Source organism: Bactrocera oleae, chromosome 2 (assembly GCF_042242935.1).
Source record: "Bactrocera oleae isolate idBacOlea1 chromosome 2, idBacOlea1, whole genome shotgun sequence".
In the NCBI taxonomy this organism is placed as follows: Eukaryota; Metazoa; Arthropoda; class Insecta; order Diptera; family Tephritidae; genus Bactrocera; species Bactrocera oleae.
The window spans coordinates 14,852,391-14,872,581 of NC_091536.1; positions in this window are offsets into that span (position 1 = coordinate 14,852,391).

Consider the following 20,191-nt stretch of genomic DNA (forward strand, 5'->3'; position numbering starts at 1 on the left):
TATCGCAGTAAATGGCATCACATAGTCTGCTATACATACATATGTATATAGACTAAGTGTGTTTCAATAAATGTTTTACATATCTGTATCACCACTATCACTAGTATATGTATACTGTTAACTGAGGTGACTGAACTACCTAGATGAAGCGGCGGCGTCTAAACTCCCTGAAGCTGTCGCTGCAATCTGTCTTTGAAAAAGTGTGAAAACGTCTGTGAGTATCGCAACACCAAGGAGCAACTCTATTCCTAATGATAGAATTTTTTGTTATATTGACGCTTCTTTTTCATTGTTACAAACGAATATTGCTTATTTAAAAAAAAGCATGAACTCGTTTTGGGATGAAAAATTGATCGTCAATCAAAACTTGCGTTTGAAGATTTTACATTGTAGAATATTTTTCCACGACCAAGGTGTTCTAGTCCTAGTCAAGTGCAGTAGAAGAGAGTCTTAAAAAATTATATAATCAAAAGTATTAAAATAATAAGAATAAATAACAAAATAAGTTATTTGTTACAAATTTGGTATCATAAGAATTTTATCACTTTATTTACTGTCTCTCCTAGTTTCTCTAATAGTTGAAATGCTTTTCAATATCTTCGAAATTTAATAATAATATTTATTGTAAGCAAAGAAAATTTCAAAAATTGGTTTTGAAAATGACGAAGATGTAGTTAAAGAACACATTTTAAACCTTGCTTGTAAACAGTAATTTTTCTTGTTATTCGCAAGCTTTTTAATTTATTCATTAACTTTTAATTTCACATTTAACAGCTGCACTTAATTTGTTTAATTAGCGTTAAAATACTTAAACGAATTGAAATGCTGCAAAATTGTGTGAAGAATTTTTAATTTTAAGTGGTTTGTGTGCTTTTAAATATTCAAAGTCCTAATTTATTTTTTCATTATGCATATTTTGTGCCCTTTCTTCGGAGCTTCGTTGCAGCAGTTTTTATTTCATTTATGCTAATTATGAAAGTAAAGCCATGAACGCTGGTTTAAGGAAGAAGGGTTATTCAAATGAAGAAAGCGGACAAAAGTGATTACATTTTAAGCAGAGATGTTTTATTAAATACCATGCGAAGAAACCGTTAATGTCTCATTAAGATGTGATTATGTGACCCGCTTTGTTATTACTGTGTTATGTGTGTGTTCGGCAAATAAAGAACCGCTTGCATATGTTTAACTTTACAACATATCTAGCATTTTTTAAGTGAAATAATTCTGGAAAGTGTCTTGTTCATTTAATCATGATGAAGCTTAACTTATTTGCTTTTTCCAGATTAAATAATGCTGCGTCTGAAAGCACTTTTAATTGAGCAATTACGGGAATTTAACAAATTTGACCATTAATGTACTCAATTTACTATAAAATGGAACAATGCGCTAATTACTCAATTAGTAGATAATTGACAATAAATTATTTTAAAAAATATTCCTTGTTCAAGCTCAGATTTTAATTTAAAGTAGTTTGAACGGATGAGTTCAGTTTCATGTTATAGTAAAATATTATACCTTGATTTCATGCGCTAAATAATTTCTTTGAACTGGTATCATAATAATGAGAATCTCATGTCTTCAAATTTCAGGCATTTTGGCAATACTTCTGTTTTTGTTTTGGTTATTTAGATTTTACCAAGCAAACGGATTTTTTTTATTTCACGAAGAGTAATAATACTAATTAAGTTATGAACTTTTTCGCTCAAGAATGTTTGATTAAACATATAAAACAATTTGGTTTTGGGATTATGCAGGGGATTAAAATAATTTAAAGAAATATTCTCAAGGTTATTTTACTTGAGGTCCTTTCACACAAAATATTTTTACCAAGTAGTGAACCGGTTATCCATGGCAAAATTATGAATTTGAAGTTAATTAAGTTAAGAGGGGAACTATTGAAATTCCACATGAGGGGCAAGTTAGTTTTTGTACTCTAACCTAAAAATCGCATTTCAATTTAGATAATGCCACTAAATATAAATCATTATATTTTTCCCATAGGAGAAGCCATTGAGCAGCTATCATTAATTTAAGCACTAATTAAGTGAATCAGCTCTGCTCACATGAATACTGGTAAGCGGGGCTAGAAGAAAAAATGAAGAAAGGACATTGTAATATCACTATTTAAGATGTATTTCGCTGGTGGGAATTTCTTTGTAAATATTTTTTGCCTTCACACAACTTACACTACGCAATATTGCATTACTACGTACCGGCAATTTTGCTCACTTTCTTTTGCTGCTTGCTTCTACTTTATTTTCTATTAATTTTACCTTTTTTCGCCAGAAGCTATGACAAAGCGTTTTAGGTAATACCTAAATGCATCTGAGTGTAAAAGGTGTAAAAGTGTTGTACCAGCAGCTACAAAGTGGCGAGGGCGAACCGTTGGATGAAAATCGGTGGTAAAACGGTAGTAAAATCGCGTTTAACGAGGTGTTTCAGTCATTAAAGAAGATGTCACATTTTTTAATGACACAATTTTTTCATTCGAGTACCTAATGAAAATTAATTAAAAGCAAAGGAATTGCCAGGAGGTATTTAAATAATGTGTGCTAAAAATATTCTGAGATTATTATGCGGTCAGATGTTTCTACAAAATATGTATTAATAAAATAATAAGTATGCCAAGCAGTAAAATAAAAGTGATATGCTGGGAATAAAACAAATTATTTATTACGAGAAAACTGTAGTTTTCTGGTATTTTAAGTATATTAATATCCATGCAGTGGAATACCAACTTTAACAAAAGTATTGCCAAAGTTTTATTGATTTTATAGCCGAAGTGAGGAAAAAATGCTTACTTCTTTATTTGTGAAGGATATTCTATTGTCGGTGCAACCGAAATTAATGTTTTTTCTAGTTATTACTACATACAGTTTAATTAATTAAGTTATTTGACCTAGTGGTAGAGTTAGGCAGAAGTCGATTTTACTCATTCTTCACCTAGAAGAGCGCACTTTGCAAGAGCATACCACAAAGCTTAATATTTAATATAAAAGACTATGCAAACGGAAATGGTTTTCTCAAATACTCTTCAGTACAAAGCAGAATAATAAAGAACAATATTGTGCTGATAAAGAATTTCTTGTGATGGAAGGCATGTGTTTGCCAAATTGGTCTCGGCAAAAAAAGTTGTTTTGAATAATTTTTTAATATGCCGTATTTCAATTTGAAATTTCGGAATTTAATTTTGTGTTGTTTAATTATATTGCTATGGAATATTGAATAATTGAATATTATATTATTTTATAATACGGATTTTTTGCAGCGTTTAAGGTTATGTTGAAATGTTTTCTTAAGCAATATATTATATATACACAATTAAAATTACAATATTTTATAAAATGTGAGATAATAAAAAACTATTTTTCTTCATCAATCATATTTTATCTTCAAGCCTTATGTATTTTAAAAATTAATTATGTCAGCCAAACAAAGAAAACCGCCATATTTGAAAGAACCTGCACCAATGTTAGGTAATCGCACTTTCCAAATGCAGTAATTAACAATATGAACTTTTCTAATACGATAAAAGAACGCTAGAATGTTGTTAGAATGGATAATAAAAAAATGCAAAACCCGCTGACTAACAATGCAGCACAGCGCACAACTGGCAGTCAAGGTTCTACAAAATACAGCGAAAAGTCAAGCGAATACCAACACACAAAGTCGACAATGAGCAAAGCGTTGCTCGCTTGCTGTTGAGATTTTGCCGTTCACATGTACATATATTTGTAGATATACATACACATAAGGTTATGTGTATACATACATATGTGTTTGCGTTATGTTTAAAGGTTGGCTAGCAAGCAATGGCCGTAAACTAGGATATCCCCAGAAGCACACTAAATGGCAAACCAAACTAATTCTTTATATGTGTTTACATGAGTGCATGAGTGTAACATAAGCAAGTGACCTTGTGCACATGTATGCTCCAAGTGGCAAATTGATCCCATGTGTGTATTAGATGAAGAAAAATGTGTTAGACTACACATAACAACAAAGTACGCAAATACCTATATATACATACATATATGTGTACTATTCTAGTGTTTATGTATTTATGCTCGTATAGTACATGGGCATCTAAAGAAGTTTCCGTGCTCATATGGATTATCCTCACTTGTCTACACAAATATTATCAATAAATATAAAGAAGTCCTTTGATCAGCAATATAACTCTCAACATATAAGGTCAGCATTATATAGTAATTGGCAGTTATGAAGCCAGTCCGGAAGTTTATGAAAAATATGATAGCTTTGCAGCCAACTTGGGAAAGTTTAAAAATGTTTTGAATGGGAGTGAGATTGTAGCTATACAATTTTAAAACTTCATTTATACTCAGAATTTTCTAAATTGCTTAAAGTGCAACTAACTGCCAAATTTTGGTATAGTCAAACTAATCATAGTCATTATTCATTACATTCTTTTACTTTATCATTGACTATAATATATAACAGAAAATAGTAATTTTAAGAACTATGAAAACGAATCATAAGAACCTATTCAGATAAAGCTCATTCAACGGATACTCTAGTTTTTAGCATACACTTATAGATTAACCATGCAGTCGCTGCCTAATATCTTTTATTTTAATTAAGTAATCACGTCTTTTCACTCTAGAGAAAAAGGTATCAGCCACACTGTTGTTAAATCTGTCAATTGGGTGCTTTTTTACTCAGACTCAAGAAAAGTTAAATTTTTATTATTTTTTTTATACCCAAGATTCGTGGAACAGGTAATATGTGTTTGATGGGAGATTACTCGGATTCGGGACAATAAAAATATGGTTAAATTTTAGTACCTGAAGCAGTATCTTCATACATATTATATGTTATGTTAATAACATAAAGTTTCAATATTTCTTTGTGGGATCGAATATTATATAATGTATCTATGAACAATTTAATATTTCATATTTAGGAACCAATACCATAATTACAAAGAAACATTTTATATTAAATACGTGGGTTACGCATTCTAAAATCAACTTTTATTATATTTGGTTATTAGAGAGATTTTTTTATTTGCAATTTTACAAGAGCATTTCTAACACTACCTTCGATCACTTTACGCGAATAAACACCAACCTTTGGTACCAAAAAAGATCTGGTCCAGTAAAATGTTACTATTTTACTTGTATATATATTATTATGCTCCACGGTATTATATTTCTATTTATTTCATCACTTGTATTTAAATTGCATTTTCCACTGCGCAAAGTGTGAAAATTATTAAATAGTAAATATATCTATATTTATAACGGAACTAATGTAATGCGTGTTGATTTTACAATAATATATGTGCTCGTATATTGAAAAATTTTCAATGTAATACGTTCTATGCACGTTTATAGTGTGCTTAGCATATATTCATTGATTTAGCTCTTAATCAGTAAGGTCAGCTGACATCCTTGACCTAAATTGCATATTTATTGCCCGCTAGCGAATTGTGGGTAAAGCAATGGCACTAGAATCCGTGCCAGAATATTGTTAATATACTGGTGACTTCGAGATGAATCTTAAATGATTTTAAGCGAAAACTTTTCTACAGATATTTTAAGTAATTTGTTGAATGCTTTTATTTATTATTATTTTGGATTATTTTTATACTCCTGCATTACGATTGTCCAGGACCTAACCATTGCACAAAAACCGTTTGAAACCATTTGAATAAGGATGGATACGAAAAGTAATAATTGAAGCATTCAATTTCATGCAAAAATATTGGTTTTCTTTTTACTACACCTAATATTATATATTATATAATACTATATTGTTGATTTTTGCTTTTAAATATATTTATACACATTTATATAGTACGAATATATATTATGTTTACTTGCTCAAATTTGTATGTTTATACTTTATTGTTTCTTTGCACATAATTTATTCAAATATCTCTACATACGCACGGATGATGCAAGCAACATAAAATATAGGGTCCAAAAAACGAAAATTCAGCATTTAAATGGATAAGTCGAGTACAATTCTGACTGATTTGTAGCTGAAATGGCAGCACAAAGCCAAAAAGGAACCGCTGAAGTAATATGCTGCTAATGGCTGGAAATTCGCTATTTGCCTAGCATAGAGGAAAAAGCATCAAGCAATATTTGCTTCAAAGACAGCTAAATAAAATTGCCTGCATTTAGATTTGTAGGTAAATAAGGTGGTGTTGCTGCTGAAATGAAAACAAAATGTACAAAAGTGGTAATAAAGAACAGACTTGGCACAACAGAAGATATTACGAAACAATTTCAATACAATGCATACATAAAAAAATGTATATACCTACACATATACATATTTATGTATATGTTGAGTGCATACACCACCCCGAAATGGATTTTTCAAGTAACTGTAAGATGAGAGTTGTCAACAAAGTTGACGAAAGCAAGCGAAATCTCGGTGACAGGCAGACAATGAGTTGCAGTCAGACTGCAACAGAAAGTGATGTCTGCAAACTGGTTGGTATGTATTTGTATGATACCTATGAAGAAGAAAAATGCAACTTCAAAGTCATGTCACTCATTTTGATTACAAAAAAGTGCATAGGTATGTTGGTATGTTCAGCAAGTACAGGTAGCATGCATATGAAAGTTATAACAAAGAAGAACTTTCATTAGAAGTAAAAACGAAGCATATGGTTATGAATGATGAATCCTGGCGCAGCTGAATTATGTAGAAGGAGTGTTTAAAAAAGTGTATATATTTTAAATAGCGAGTTTAAACTCAATAATACATTAACGTGAAGCAGAAATACTAAAGCCGCTCAAAATAATATTAATTGTACTCAATATATGGGAAGTGAAGTTATAATATACAGCACTACGAGCAATTCGATGATTTTGTAGTGTGGTACGAATTGATGTGATAGAAATGGGGTAGGACTACGGTACTGTTATGTCATGATGTGATTAGTCACCGCAGGTTGCATACACTGCCCTAGACAACGTGAATAGACGTCATGCGACCTGATGTAAAAGTGAAGTAATATAACCTGATATTGGCTTTGATGATTTTGTGATATAATAGTGGCTTTAATACTATATGATAGTTATATGATAGGATATAATATGAAGTAATGATGTGATGAGAAATAACTTTTGACACACTCCAGAAGATAAGATGTGACTTGCATATATGTATATCATAATAAATGAAGAGGAGTGATATGATATCGCATGATATAATAATATGTTATATCATAGTGGTGAGTGATGTAATGTGATATGATATCGGAGGTATAATTTTATATCAACCTGCGTGAAACGATACGATAAATGTTTAATGATATGACGTGAGATGAGCTAATAATATATAATGTCATGAGTAATCAATCGGTTAAGGTGATATATCAGGATGTTGAACTATCTCTATGAGGCAATAACATTAGAAATAAAAGATTTAGAGTAAAGTGAAGAAGGAAAAAAATTGTAATACATATGACTTTCCAACCCATTATTTAAAAGGAGTTTCAGATTTGCTATTTGATGAGATGAAAAATTATTTGATGTTATTGTTGTAAATATATATAATGTAACATGGTTAAAATTGATGTTACTAAATGTAAAGTTAAATATGTGATGTGACATGATGTAAAGACATGCTGGTCAATTCATTTGAGTTGCTATTATTTCAAAAACATTATTATTAATTGATTATTACTTCAAAAAAAAATATAAAAAAAGTAAAATGGTTTTGTTATTTAAAAAATATTCTTTAAATTAAAATAAGGTTTTTGTATATATATATACCTGCGATAAAAAATCTCAATACATTTTTCTGTTTAAACCAAGTCTGTTTTATATAATTTTAGTCCATTTTTTACTTTCTCACACACTTTTCGGCTTCACATATTTGCAAAGTACAAAAACAATATTTGTTGAAATTCTTAAATATGAATGAGCATGCAACCCTTTCTAGTATTTTATTTACTTTTCTCCAATCCAAATGTCTACGGCTGCAAAAACAGAATGTTTGAGTGCAAACAAAAAAAAAAAAAAAAAAAAAATACTAACAACCGACTGCTAAAAAAGGTTTTCAACAAAAAGCGAAATATGTTTGTACTTACATACACATATTTCTACCCTTACTATATTTTTGTTTAAGCCCGCTATAAGTCCTTGCTTACAGAACGCTTTATTGTTATTGCTGCAGTCAAACTTGGTCACATCTTCGGTCAAGTTGTAACGGTGTGCTCCACCACGCACAGTTGTGTTTGTATGTGTAAGTTTGGTTCCCTTTCTGGTCGTTTATAAAAATACTCGTATACAAAGATTCTTCGAATAGCCAAAGGTAGTACAAGTGCAGTACGAGAAAGTTGGAAATCGCAATGAAAAAGATAGCAAAATGATTGAGTTGTGTGGCAGGCAAATAATTGGTATGTGTGAACTCATTGCACAGACATCCATTTATTCTTTAAACAACATTCGTTTGATTCCAGGTAAATTAAAATTACAATATTTCATATTTTCTTTTGTGTTTAACCCTGTGCTATTGACATTCGACAGTCTAGACTAATTTGTTAAAGGGACATTTCATGTGTCAACTTCTTTTTCTTGTATTTCTGTGATTTCGCAAAAAGAATTTCGTTAAAAACTGTGCAATCTCTCTTTAATAGCTATATCATATGCGAACATGCGACATAACGCAAACCATTAATTATAGCAAGTAAATAATATGTCAGTATATACTTGTATAAAGTGCCGCTACATTGTACTGATAATTATAAACTTTCCACTGTAAAACAGTTGTCAAGAATCATAGCTCTTATATTGTAGTTTTAAGTTAGCCAATTTATTAAAATTTCCAAAGTTTTCTGTTGTTGTGTTAGCAATTATTTAAGAATCTAGCTGAAGAAAAAGTATTTAGGTTGTCATCGAAGTTATCTAACAATAGGTTCAAGAAACGGGGTGTCTTATCGTGGATCGCATGAAGTCTGGTCGGCCCAGTTTTTGATCTGGTCATTATATTATTTCAAGAACGACCACTTGATGTACTCAGGAGGCAAGTGACTAAAAATATGATTTCTGCGATAAAATTTTAACAAAAGTTGGTTGTGGAAAGATTTGCTGTCCTCATTAATGGAAAGCGCGTATGCCACAATGTGTAGATGCTCTTCAGGAGACAGCAATAAATATTTTGTAAGTGTGCGGAGAGCAGTGTTTTAACAGCTTTGTGTCTTCAAGCGGCCATATTGGGATAGCGCAGTTCATTACCAGCTGGCCTATTATTTTTTAAGTATTCAAGAACGTCTGTTGATCTGTTCCCCCAGTGCTGCTGGTTAGCGATTTGAGAATCTTAATGCGGTTCTTTACTATGCTGGCAATTGCGGGCGTGTGCGAAGTGCTTCCTCGCAGACTGTCGCATGTAACATTTGAAGGTTGTTACTGTCCATATTTTGGCTTCTTCGATAAAAATGTTTAGGCCTAGTCTGTACTGTTTCCTCCACTTAGTAAATAATGACGCTGTGTATTTGGTAGGGTAGTGTTTGTGGCTTATTGCTGCGAGACAGATCCAGTAGATAGTCGTTTACCCCCGTAGTCGTTGTAGTAGGTTCTGAAATTTTTTTCCGAATTCTATTTTGAAAATCGGCTTCATAGTTTTAAGGTCATAACAATTTCAAGACCAACGCCTGCTAACCATTGAGTACCTCTGATAAATTGTATTAAAGCAATTTTCTTATGAAAACAAGAAACTCAGCTACGTGTCTGTATGTTGATCAATAAAATATCTTCCAAATTTTCGCTTTCAAACTTAAGCTTTAAATAACTTCTAATAAACAATGATCAAAGCAATAATTGAGTTAATAAAATTAGATTGTGTTTTATAACTTTAACACTCAGCAGCAAGTAGTAATCCATAGCGCTTATGCTAATACTTTGCATATAATTTATTAATTTATTTTTTCTCTTCATATTTTCTAAACACTTACACGGGCATTTTTCTATAAGCGGCATGCTTACTTGACTTGAGGCGGTTATCCGCTACATCTTCAATTTTCCCTTTTTAATGCCGCAAACTTTTATGCTCAACTTAATAAAAATTAAAACATTATATGCTGAAATTTCATTAGGCAAATGCGCGTTACCCACAAAATGTGTTGCATACAAAATAACGGCAAATACACGCACGCTAACACAAACTTGCGTAGCTTCTATAAAGCCATTTGTGTGTGTACTTGAGCATTATTTCGCTATTGAAGGCCATTTGCGTAAGGGTCTCGCTGCTCCCGCTTTAACACTTTACAACTTCACAACAAAGACGGTGTTTATTATGTGGTGCGTAAAAGAGGGTTGTGGCATAACAGTAAATTACGTGCTGTTGGGGTGCGGTGAGCTGCACGAACGTCTGCATACTGGTATACATATATATATAGCTGTGAAGTGCAGGAGCACTTTGAAGTCTACCTTCACCAATATCATGAAAATATATATACATATATAGGGGGGTATGAGATCTTTCAGGGGCTTCATTCGTGATTTTTTTTACGTTGAAGGGATACCAAGGTGCATGCTGAAGCAGTCTTTAATGTACTTTAGTGCTTTGTTGTTAATGTTCGTAATCATTGATGTACTTATATTACTGGCGCACTCTTGTAATCGTTAATCAGACTTATTTGAATATTGAATCACTGTCAGTGCATTTTGTAGGTAGTTTGCTTTCACAATCAATTAATAAAGGTAGCTTTTATATCAGCTTAATTTTAAACTTAAACCGTAACAAGCACAGATTAAAGTTATTTAATTGCAGACTTATGAGCTTATGAAAATGCCTGCAAGTATGAGACTTATAGATTCCAAAGTACCATTTGTACCATTTGACGTGAGTGGAGCAAGATTGACGATTAGTAAAATTTAATTAAGTTCCTGACACATGTTTTGGACAATGTGTGGAATCTCTAACCGACATATGGTAATCAATTGTACTTGTAAGAGAGAAATTTTACTGATTATTCTCCGACATTTTACATTTTAAAGTCATTTTAGTTAGCGTCTATCCAGTTGTGACAGCGCTTAATTGTCTTACAGTATGTACTTTGCTTTAAAAAAGTTTTCAATGAAAATCTAAGCTTCGCGCTTAAGTACTGCACACGAGATCGCTAATATGTACGAACAATTAATTGAAAATTACTTAAATGAAGGCGATTTTCAATTTTTTTCTCTCAATATATAATATGTACTTATGTATGTAGCAATTTCAACACCCTGAAAACGAGTAAAAATATGACAAGCGATTTTGCTCCGATAGTGACTTTGTCGCCGTTACAATTTTTAAACTCTCGCAACTTGTTGCTACAGAGTATAATAGTTTTGTACAACTAACGGTTGTTTGTATCACCTAAAACTAATCGAGTTAGATATAGGGTTATATATACATATATAAATGATCAGGATGAAGAGACGAGTTGAAATCCGGGAAGACTGTCGGTCCGTCCGTCCGCCTGTGCAAGCTGTAACTTGAGTAAAAATTGAGACATCTTTATGAAACTTGGTACACATGTTTCTTGGTACCGCAAGACGGTTGGTGTTGCAGATGGGCGTAATCGGACCACTGCCACGCCCACAAAACGACACTAATCAAAAACAAATAAATTGCCATAACTAAGCTCCACGACAAGATACAAGACTGTGATTTGGTATACGGGATCACATTAGGGTGGGTCATCTGCAGTTTAAATTTTTTTTTTAAATCGGCGTGGTCCCGGCCTTTAATAGGTTTAATGTGCATATCTCATAAACCACTAACGCTATAAACACAAAATTTACTGGGAGCAAATGTTTTTATTATTACTATCGACGGCGTGAAAATAGGGGAAATCGGGTAACAACCCCGACCAATCCCCATATGCGTGGCACCGCCCACTTTTAGGTGAAAACCCATATTTTGGGATATACTTAACCGATTTCAACAAAATTAGGTACATGACATTCTCCTCATATTTCTATATTATAGTACGAAAATGGGCGAAATCGGATTACAACCACACCTATTTCCCATAAAACACGATTTTAAATTCTATCTGATTTTTTCACTTTCCAGTATGCAAATCAAGCAACAAAGATTATATCGGCGTAAAACTTTGCGTGAATAATACGTTTAAAGTATGCCAACTTGTGGCCAAAAATTGTCTAAATCGAACCAAAACTGTTCAAGCCCCTATATACTGAATATGTGGACCCCAGTGCCTATAGTTAACTTTTTACCTAAAATATCGGTCAACATAGAACAAGGCGGTAAGATCCGCAAATAAATCTAAAACGAGTATACCATTTGACTTTTCAAGAGTATAAAATGTTCGGTTACATCCGAACTAAGCGCTTCCTTACTTGTTTTTCAATTACGTTAGAAATATGGTTGAAGAAATGGATATACTAGTACTTGGACTCTCAGAGGTCTTTCAGCCTTGAAATGCGTTAATGTAAAATTAAAACGTAGGCGTCATAACCCTCATCCAAAGTATACCGTATATATGGTACATGGTGATGACATTCGAGGGCAACATCTGGCCTTAGAAATGGCGCTGTGTGCTTTACAGAATTCGCAAGGATGGCGATCAATAAATCGAGGTCAGTCCATTTAACAATGTATACATCATTATTTCGAGATTTAAATGTATAGAGGAAGCGCACAGATTGAAACTAATCAAATTTGTGGTCTTATAATAAAAATTCAAGATTTTAGTGATATTGATTTATATTATATTAACGAATGGTTAGTAGACCTATATTATATGTTTTATTGAATACGGTAAGAAATATATACAAATATAAAGTCTTTTTATAAGTTTTATATTGTAAGTATACGTTCAAATATGTATGTAAATATTTGATAGTTGTCAACATTTGTAGTGCAATTCACATTTATGTGTAAGTACGCTATAAATTCTTGTTGTGAGATACAAGCAACCAATCCAAGTTGTGTGAAAATCAACAAGAAAAAGTAACTTTTCTGTAGAAAAGTGCACTTCAGTCCAAACAAGTCGAAATATATTATATATTGATATTTTAATATACGTAAGTGTGAGCAGTAAAGGTAAAGAGCAGTAAAGGTCAGAGAAGCTTTTAAAACTATTAAGTATTTGCTTGTTAAAGGTATGGTTACTGAAACTATATTTGTGTGTGTATATAAGGATGCAGCTTTAAACCTGTAAATATACAAATAACAAGTGAAACAAGTAAGAAAGTATAAATTCGGGTGTAACTGAACATTCCATACTCTTGCAACTTGTCAGGATCATAACCGGGAAATTCCTTCGGGTGTTTGGGGTCAAATTGATATCTTATAAATTTATATAATAGTTCATAGATTAAACTAGTTTATTGTACATACCATAACTAAAATATGTTTTACTTGCCAACAGCGAAAATTATATTAAAATCATCCTCCACTAAGAGATATCTGACATAAACTGAATCGAAGAGGCTAAATTGAACGCAAAACGTCAACCAAATTATCGAAATTTATTACATTAGGGATATGAGATACGGGATTCAAAAATCGATATATATAATAAATGTGAGTTTGGGTAATAATTTCAAATATTGTCGTCATTAAGTCGCTAGTTAATTTTACAAAGGTATTTTTCATATTGACTAATGTATGTATGTTATATACGGTATAAAACTTATATTGGGTATATGGGAGATAGTAGTAGTATTAAGCTGGTTTTATTTATTTTCGGCATTACCAAATATTAATAACAGAAAATTATGCTCTCTGACTTTCATTAAGGTACTTTACATACCATCACCAATATATAATGAGAGTCGTGATATGGCGTCCAGGGCAAGTTTCTACCCAATTTTATAAATTTTATGTACAACGATGCACTTATATTAGAAAAGCACGCCCTCTCAATTTTATTAAGATAACTCACATATTTGCCGTATAAAGTCAACTGAAAGTTCAAAAATATTTCTACAAGTATTTGGTATGTATATAATGGATAATGGAAGTATTCATCCGATTCAATCCATTTTTGACATAAGGCATACTATTACCAAAAAAGGATTATCTCTGAAATTTTTTAATATATTTTGTAGATTGACCGATATTTTCGATAAAAAGTTCACAATATAATTAGGGGTTATAGGCCTATACACTCGTTTAAATATTTACACGTACATAATTGAAGAGAGTTAAGCGCTTGAGTGCTGTGCAAATATACGTGATTTCAATAATAAAAACCATTTAAGAACAACAACAATGAGTGCATAAATTAAATGTTTGTGAATGAGCAAGTATATTTACTAAACTGCCAAGTAAAAAAGTTGGGAAAATCGTTATTAAAAAATTTTAAACAAAGTCATAAAGCAATTATCCGCTTAGTTTGACTTTGAAGTGTACTTGAAATCGATCCGCTGTTGCTCACTTTAATATAATAAAGCATTGGTAAAAGCAGGGATGAAATGAAGAATATGATAAGCTATAATGGAATTAAACGCGTATTAAAAGAAACTTTGCTGTAATGGCAGCTTAAAGAAATAATGTGAAAAAATGCTGAAACATTTTTTTTTGTTAAAATTTTTATTTTATTTTGTCGATAGGAATTATCTATTACGACATTTTTTAACTGGTTTACTCAACTTTTAACTGATTACGATATCGCAAGTGGTAACCAATCGCTTAGTCAAGTATGATGACCAAAGAAAGTAAAAAAAAAGAGAAAAATACAAATTAAATTGAACAAAAATATATAATTTTTCTCTTATTTATATACAAAAAATTAAAAAAAAAAAATTGAATTAAAAAAATGTATAAAAAATATTTATAAAAATATTTAAAAAAAAATATAAAAATCTCAGAAAATCAAAAATTAAAAAAATATACAAATTAAAATTAAATTAAATAAATTTTAAATTCTCTAAAAAGTCTCATACTTGACATGCACATGAATAAATTAATCTAAATGTCCTCCAAAGCAAAATATAAAAAGCTATCTAATGGATTTTATTTCTTTTTTTGAATTTACTCCTTATGTATTCAAATTTGCATGCAATTATTTGAACAATTTTCCACAACAAAAACAATACTTATTTTCGTATTCAATCTTCTCTCATTCTATTTGTCGCAGATGAATGTAAATATAAAAGTTCATAACGCTTAACTGTAATGGGCGGAAATAAGAGCTCACAAACAAACAAAGAAAAAAAAAACGCTGTGAATAATTATTCAAAAGTGACATAACAAAATGTGTTCACTAATTTTCTGGAGAGAGCAGAAAAAAGTACCCAACGATAAAAATTCGCGAGAGTTATTATTTTGCGAAAAGCTAAATTCAGCTCGTTTCAACGGCAAGTCAATTGACGTCTGTTCGCTACTGCCCGGCAACTAATTAGAAGCAAAAGTTCAAGAAAAGCCGAAGACATCATGCCATGCGAACTGCCAAAGTATGCTAGAAGCTGGTTGATTATAGAAGTAAATAGCAACAAAACAAAAATATTTAAGAGTCGTGAAAAATGCGAAAGGATGTGACACGAAGAGCGCTAGCGGAAGGAAACATTAAGAACAACTACAATTATATTTTTTCTGTTTTTTACTACTTGTTAGACATTTGCCAAGTGTGAACTTGTACAAGGCTACTATACTATACAAAATGTTTGTATATACCTGATATTATTCCATTCAAATAAATTATAAATTCAGTGGTACTGTATATTTATTTATGTGCCGGAATGCAAAAGTACACGCTACAATGTCAGCGGCAAATGTTGTAAGTAGAAGAAGTTTTGTCCAAGAGAAATAAGTTTGATGTAGACGGTATAATTTACAATGTAACGGCGAATTGAAGTTAATTAGTCTGCATGCAAAATGAATAAATAAGCATTTGTAGTAAATTAGCAAAGGAAAATTTCGAAATGAAATAAAGGCAGACGGAAGTAAATCGTTGTTTGATTTCGGAAATGCTGCATTAAAAAAAAAAAATAGTTATTTCGGGCCAACCTGGGATTGACGGCTAAACTTTTAATTCCAACCTGTACTGCAAACAATTGGGCAGGCTGAAGGAAGGATTCGCTCAGAAGTGGCCAGCTGTGGCAAACAGCAGAGGAATTGTGTTCCAATCGGGACAATGGCACGCCAGCGACTCCTACCCATCCACACATCCCTGTGCGTAGAGAAAAAGCCGACACGAGTAGTCTCTGCGACGCAGTGAACCAAGTTTTCAGGAATGCAGTTGAAGGAGGAGAGAATTTCGGCGTGTCTTTGTGTACTCCTTCGTATACCCAGCTTCCCTGAGTCTTACAGTGTACTTCGCAGCAATACACTCACCAGCACTCCACGGGTGCTATGTGTAAAATGGCATTAAGTGCCATTGTTGGTGCACCGGAGATGTCGGTGTGAACCGCTATTTGGCCACGTTAAAGCTTCATAGCAAGTGTAGGCTTTTCGAGCGCCCTGCAGCAGACGAATACACTATAGAACATTTTTAGCTTGTCCATAGTTTCGTAGGCCCAAAACACCACCTTCGGTGGGAGTCGCAACGTGTAGCTGTAGCTCCTTTACAGCAACTTAATGCAACCGATGCCTCCCCTACTCTCTCCTCAATATTTGACATCCATGAAAGCTTTCTATCATCTCTAGGTCCTATTAACCATAGTCTTAGGAAACACTACAATTTGGTTTTGAACGTATTAAAATATGTTTATATATAAGACATATAATAATATGTATACTTAAAACCAGAAATGTTCCGGAAACAGGACAGACGGTTAATAAAGTGTGTTGTTTGAGCGTTTTGGGGCGCAAGTTTCCAGTAAAATCCATTACCAAATTTATTTATTACTTTTGTCGTGGAAATGAAAATATGACTTCGTATGATTAAGAATTAGGAAACGATTTTAATTTACAAACGTAAGCGCTTTATGTAATTAAATAAATTTCACTTAAAAGTGGAAAATATTTTATTCACGAACCAGCAGAAACAGAATAAATATTAAGTAAGTAAGTAATAAATAGTACAAATATGATCAACGCAGAATAAACATACTGATGCTCTTACGGCTGAACCGCCATCAAAGTGCCATATCAAATAAAATAAGACAGTGTGTCAATTTATTAGTTCAGTATTTACAGAAACGAGAGCGCAAACTTTGCTTTTACAACATTTCATTTAAAGGTAATAAATATATATATGTGATATATTACAAATTCAAAATTGGTCTTCAAAATTAGTCAATTACCTTTGCGTATGCTAAAGCTGTGCCTGCTGGAAAAGTAATCATTAATAAGTGTTTTTCGTGTAAGTTAACTAAGAGTGAACTTAATTGATGACTAAGAGACTGAAGTGAATTGAGAGCTATTAGCAGAAAAAGTTATAATTAGTTTTCTAAAAGTCTTAAGTGGTATTCACAATACACTTATTTATTATAAAATTGCACTACAATTAGACATGTTTGGTTCAAAATATATCAGTTGATAGCATAGTGGGCTTTTCAAAGCTCAAGTATCGTCGTAATCGTGATAACGGTAAAAATTATTAATTATTTTTGTCTATTTTAAATATTTTGTTAATTTTAATTAACTAACTCTAGTGATTAATTTAAGAGTCTCTTGCGAGGCAACTTAATTTAAGCATTTTCCTGTAGGGACATTTATATACATACATAAATATTATATAATATCACAATTCGACTTGCAAACACCATAAAATTCATCTGTTTTCACCGTATTTCTGAACTTTTCGCTTAAGTTTGTTTTCTCGATATAATTTGAAGTTTATTTGTATGTACGAAGGTTAACTCGTCGTGTCTATATCTAAAGCGTAATGTTTTTTTAACAGTGTTGGTGTACTATATGTCAATAAGTGTGTTAGTCTTTTGCAAGCTTGATGTGCTTTTGCTTAGCTACTTTTGAACCATTTCAAATTTTATTTGTTGTAAATTTGTTTATATTACATTTCAGTGATATTTCTGCTCACTTTTCGTTTGATAAGCTGAATATTTATTTAATAAGCATTTATATAGGTTCACTGAGTGTTTACTTTGATTTCTAAGGGAAAGAAAAATTGATTAGAAAGTTAATAAAGAAGGAAGCTTTTTGTAGAAAAGAATTGAATGAAGGTGATATTCAAGGCATTGCGGCGTTAATTATTAAAGGTTTGTAGGAAGTTGATGGCTGGTAGAATGTGGGAAGGTGTAGCTACAAATTAGGATTAAAATATATAAATATTATTAAAGTAGTACTGAGAGCATATTTAAGCAGTCTCGATAAGTTCGATTTTATAATAACAAATTTTACATGTAAATTTTCAGTGTTGCATAGCAGTCATGTATCTAAAATAATATAGTTATTATAATAAATTTTGGGGTTAAAGAGAATACTTTATTAAGTCTATGGAAAGTTAGCAGTCTTTCAGAATTTAATTCGTTAAAACATTTTAGTTTTTTGTGAATTTTTATCTAAAGAATTCAAGGTACATATAGAGTTATAACGATAAACCAAGATTTAGCCATCTAGAGAATGTAAGATAAATATTTACGAAATCAGATATACGATGAATACAACACTGTGATTGTCAGCAGGCAGCTATCAGCTGTCTTCTCCAGTACAAACATTTTTCAACAAAAATACATTAAATAGAACAACATGATAACATAGAATTTTTGTAGCAAAATTTTATATATTATATATGTGGAATTTCGAGTCGCACTGAAGCTACATAAATTTTAAACTTATATCATAGAAATAAACCATTAAATATCGTTGAAGTAGTGCTAGCGCGACTGTTGCTGAACGTATGAAATATATATTCGAAGTCATGGTTGAAAAAAATGTATGAAACTTTAAAACCGAGAAAACTGTGGTGGGTGCGTATGAGTAACATCTGAGTAAATTTGACTAGTCAAATAAAAATGAAATGTAGATTTGCGTGTAATTGAAAAGTCTCATGTGATACATTTATAAGTCAACTATAGCTATTAAAAACGCATGAATGTGAATATTTTCTAAATTATAATATGAAAATTATTTATATAAATTCTTCGCAGTTTCGTTACTAAAACTCGTTTAAAGATAGAAATATTTACACAAAAACACAAGCAACTACACATAAATGCAAAAAACGTATATGTATGTGAACATCAAGAGTCAGTATTTTGGAACTTAGCAACTGTTATTAGATTTCATGGTTGAATTCAATAATTTCGCTCATTAAAATGAGCTGCTGCGAAAGGTAATCAATAAACGATATATGTATATTTATTTATATTTATACCATATATATATTATATATATATATATATTGGGGTGGATCGCTATGCTCTCAAATACCTTTCTAAGAAAGTGTTATAGTATAATATGTTATTTGTTCACCTAACGGTTGTTTGTATTCCCTTCAACTAAACGAGATAGATACAGTGTTATATATATATAAATGATCGGGATGAACGAATTGAAATCCGGTTATCTGCCCGTCCGTCTGTCTGTGCAAGCTATAACTTGAGTAAAAATTAAGATATTTTGATGGGGCAATGTATATATCTCGCAAAATAATAAAGCTGTATCACTCAAATTTGCACCCAACAAATACTTTCAACCCTTCTTACACTTTTACCCTTTATAGTGTGAAAAAAGGTGAAATGAACATAACCCGTCCGCTTGCCATATATGTTACGTCCGCTCGCCATATATTATATGTTAGAGCGTATTTTAATAATAGTGTATCTTTAAGCCTAACATAAGTAAAAGCATTTTATTTTGTTAATAGTATGTTGTATTGCCAGAGATAGCTAAAATTGGGTCAGTATTATTATATTATAATATTATTATTATGGTTGGCTTTATGCCATACCTATCAGTCAATATGTAAGATGTCTTAGCAAAATTAACTGATTAGTATTGAATATACTATATTTGGTTCAACGTACAATATTAAATATGCTATATTTTAATGCCGAAAATATGTGAATTTAGTCTACGTATTACCCCAACTCCCAAATACTATATATATTGATTTTCGTTATTCTAACAAACGTTATGCCGAACATGTCGTTCAATATGTGAGTTACATATCTATAAAATTGCTTGAAAATATGATCTCAAGTATACCTCTGCAATATCAAAATTAACTCAATAAGCCCATCCCTTTCTTTGATACCAATATAGCCTGTATAATAATTTCCGACTTTCCATCTGACAAAGTGTGTGATCATTATGAATCGGAAAATTTACTGCTATTTTTTTGACC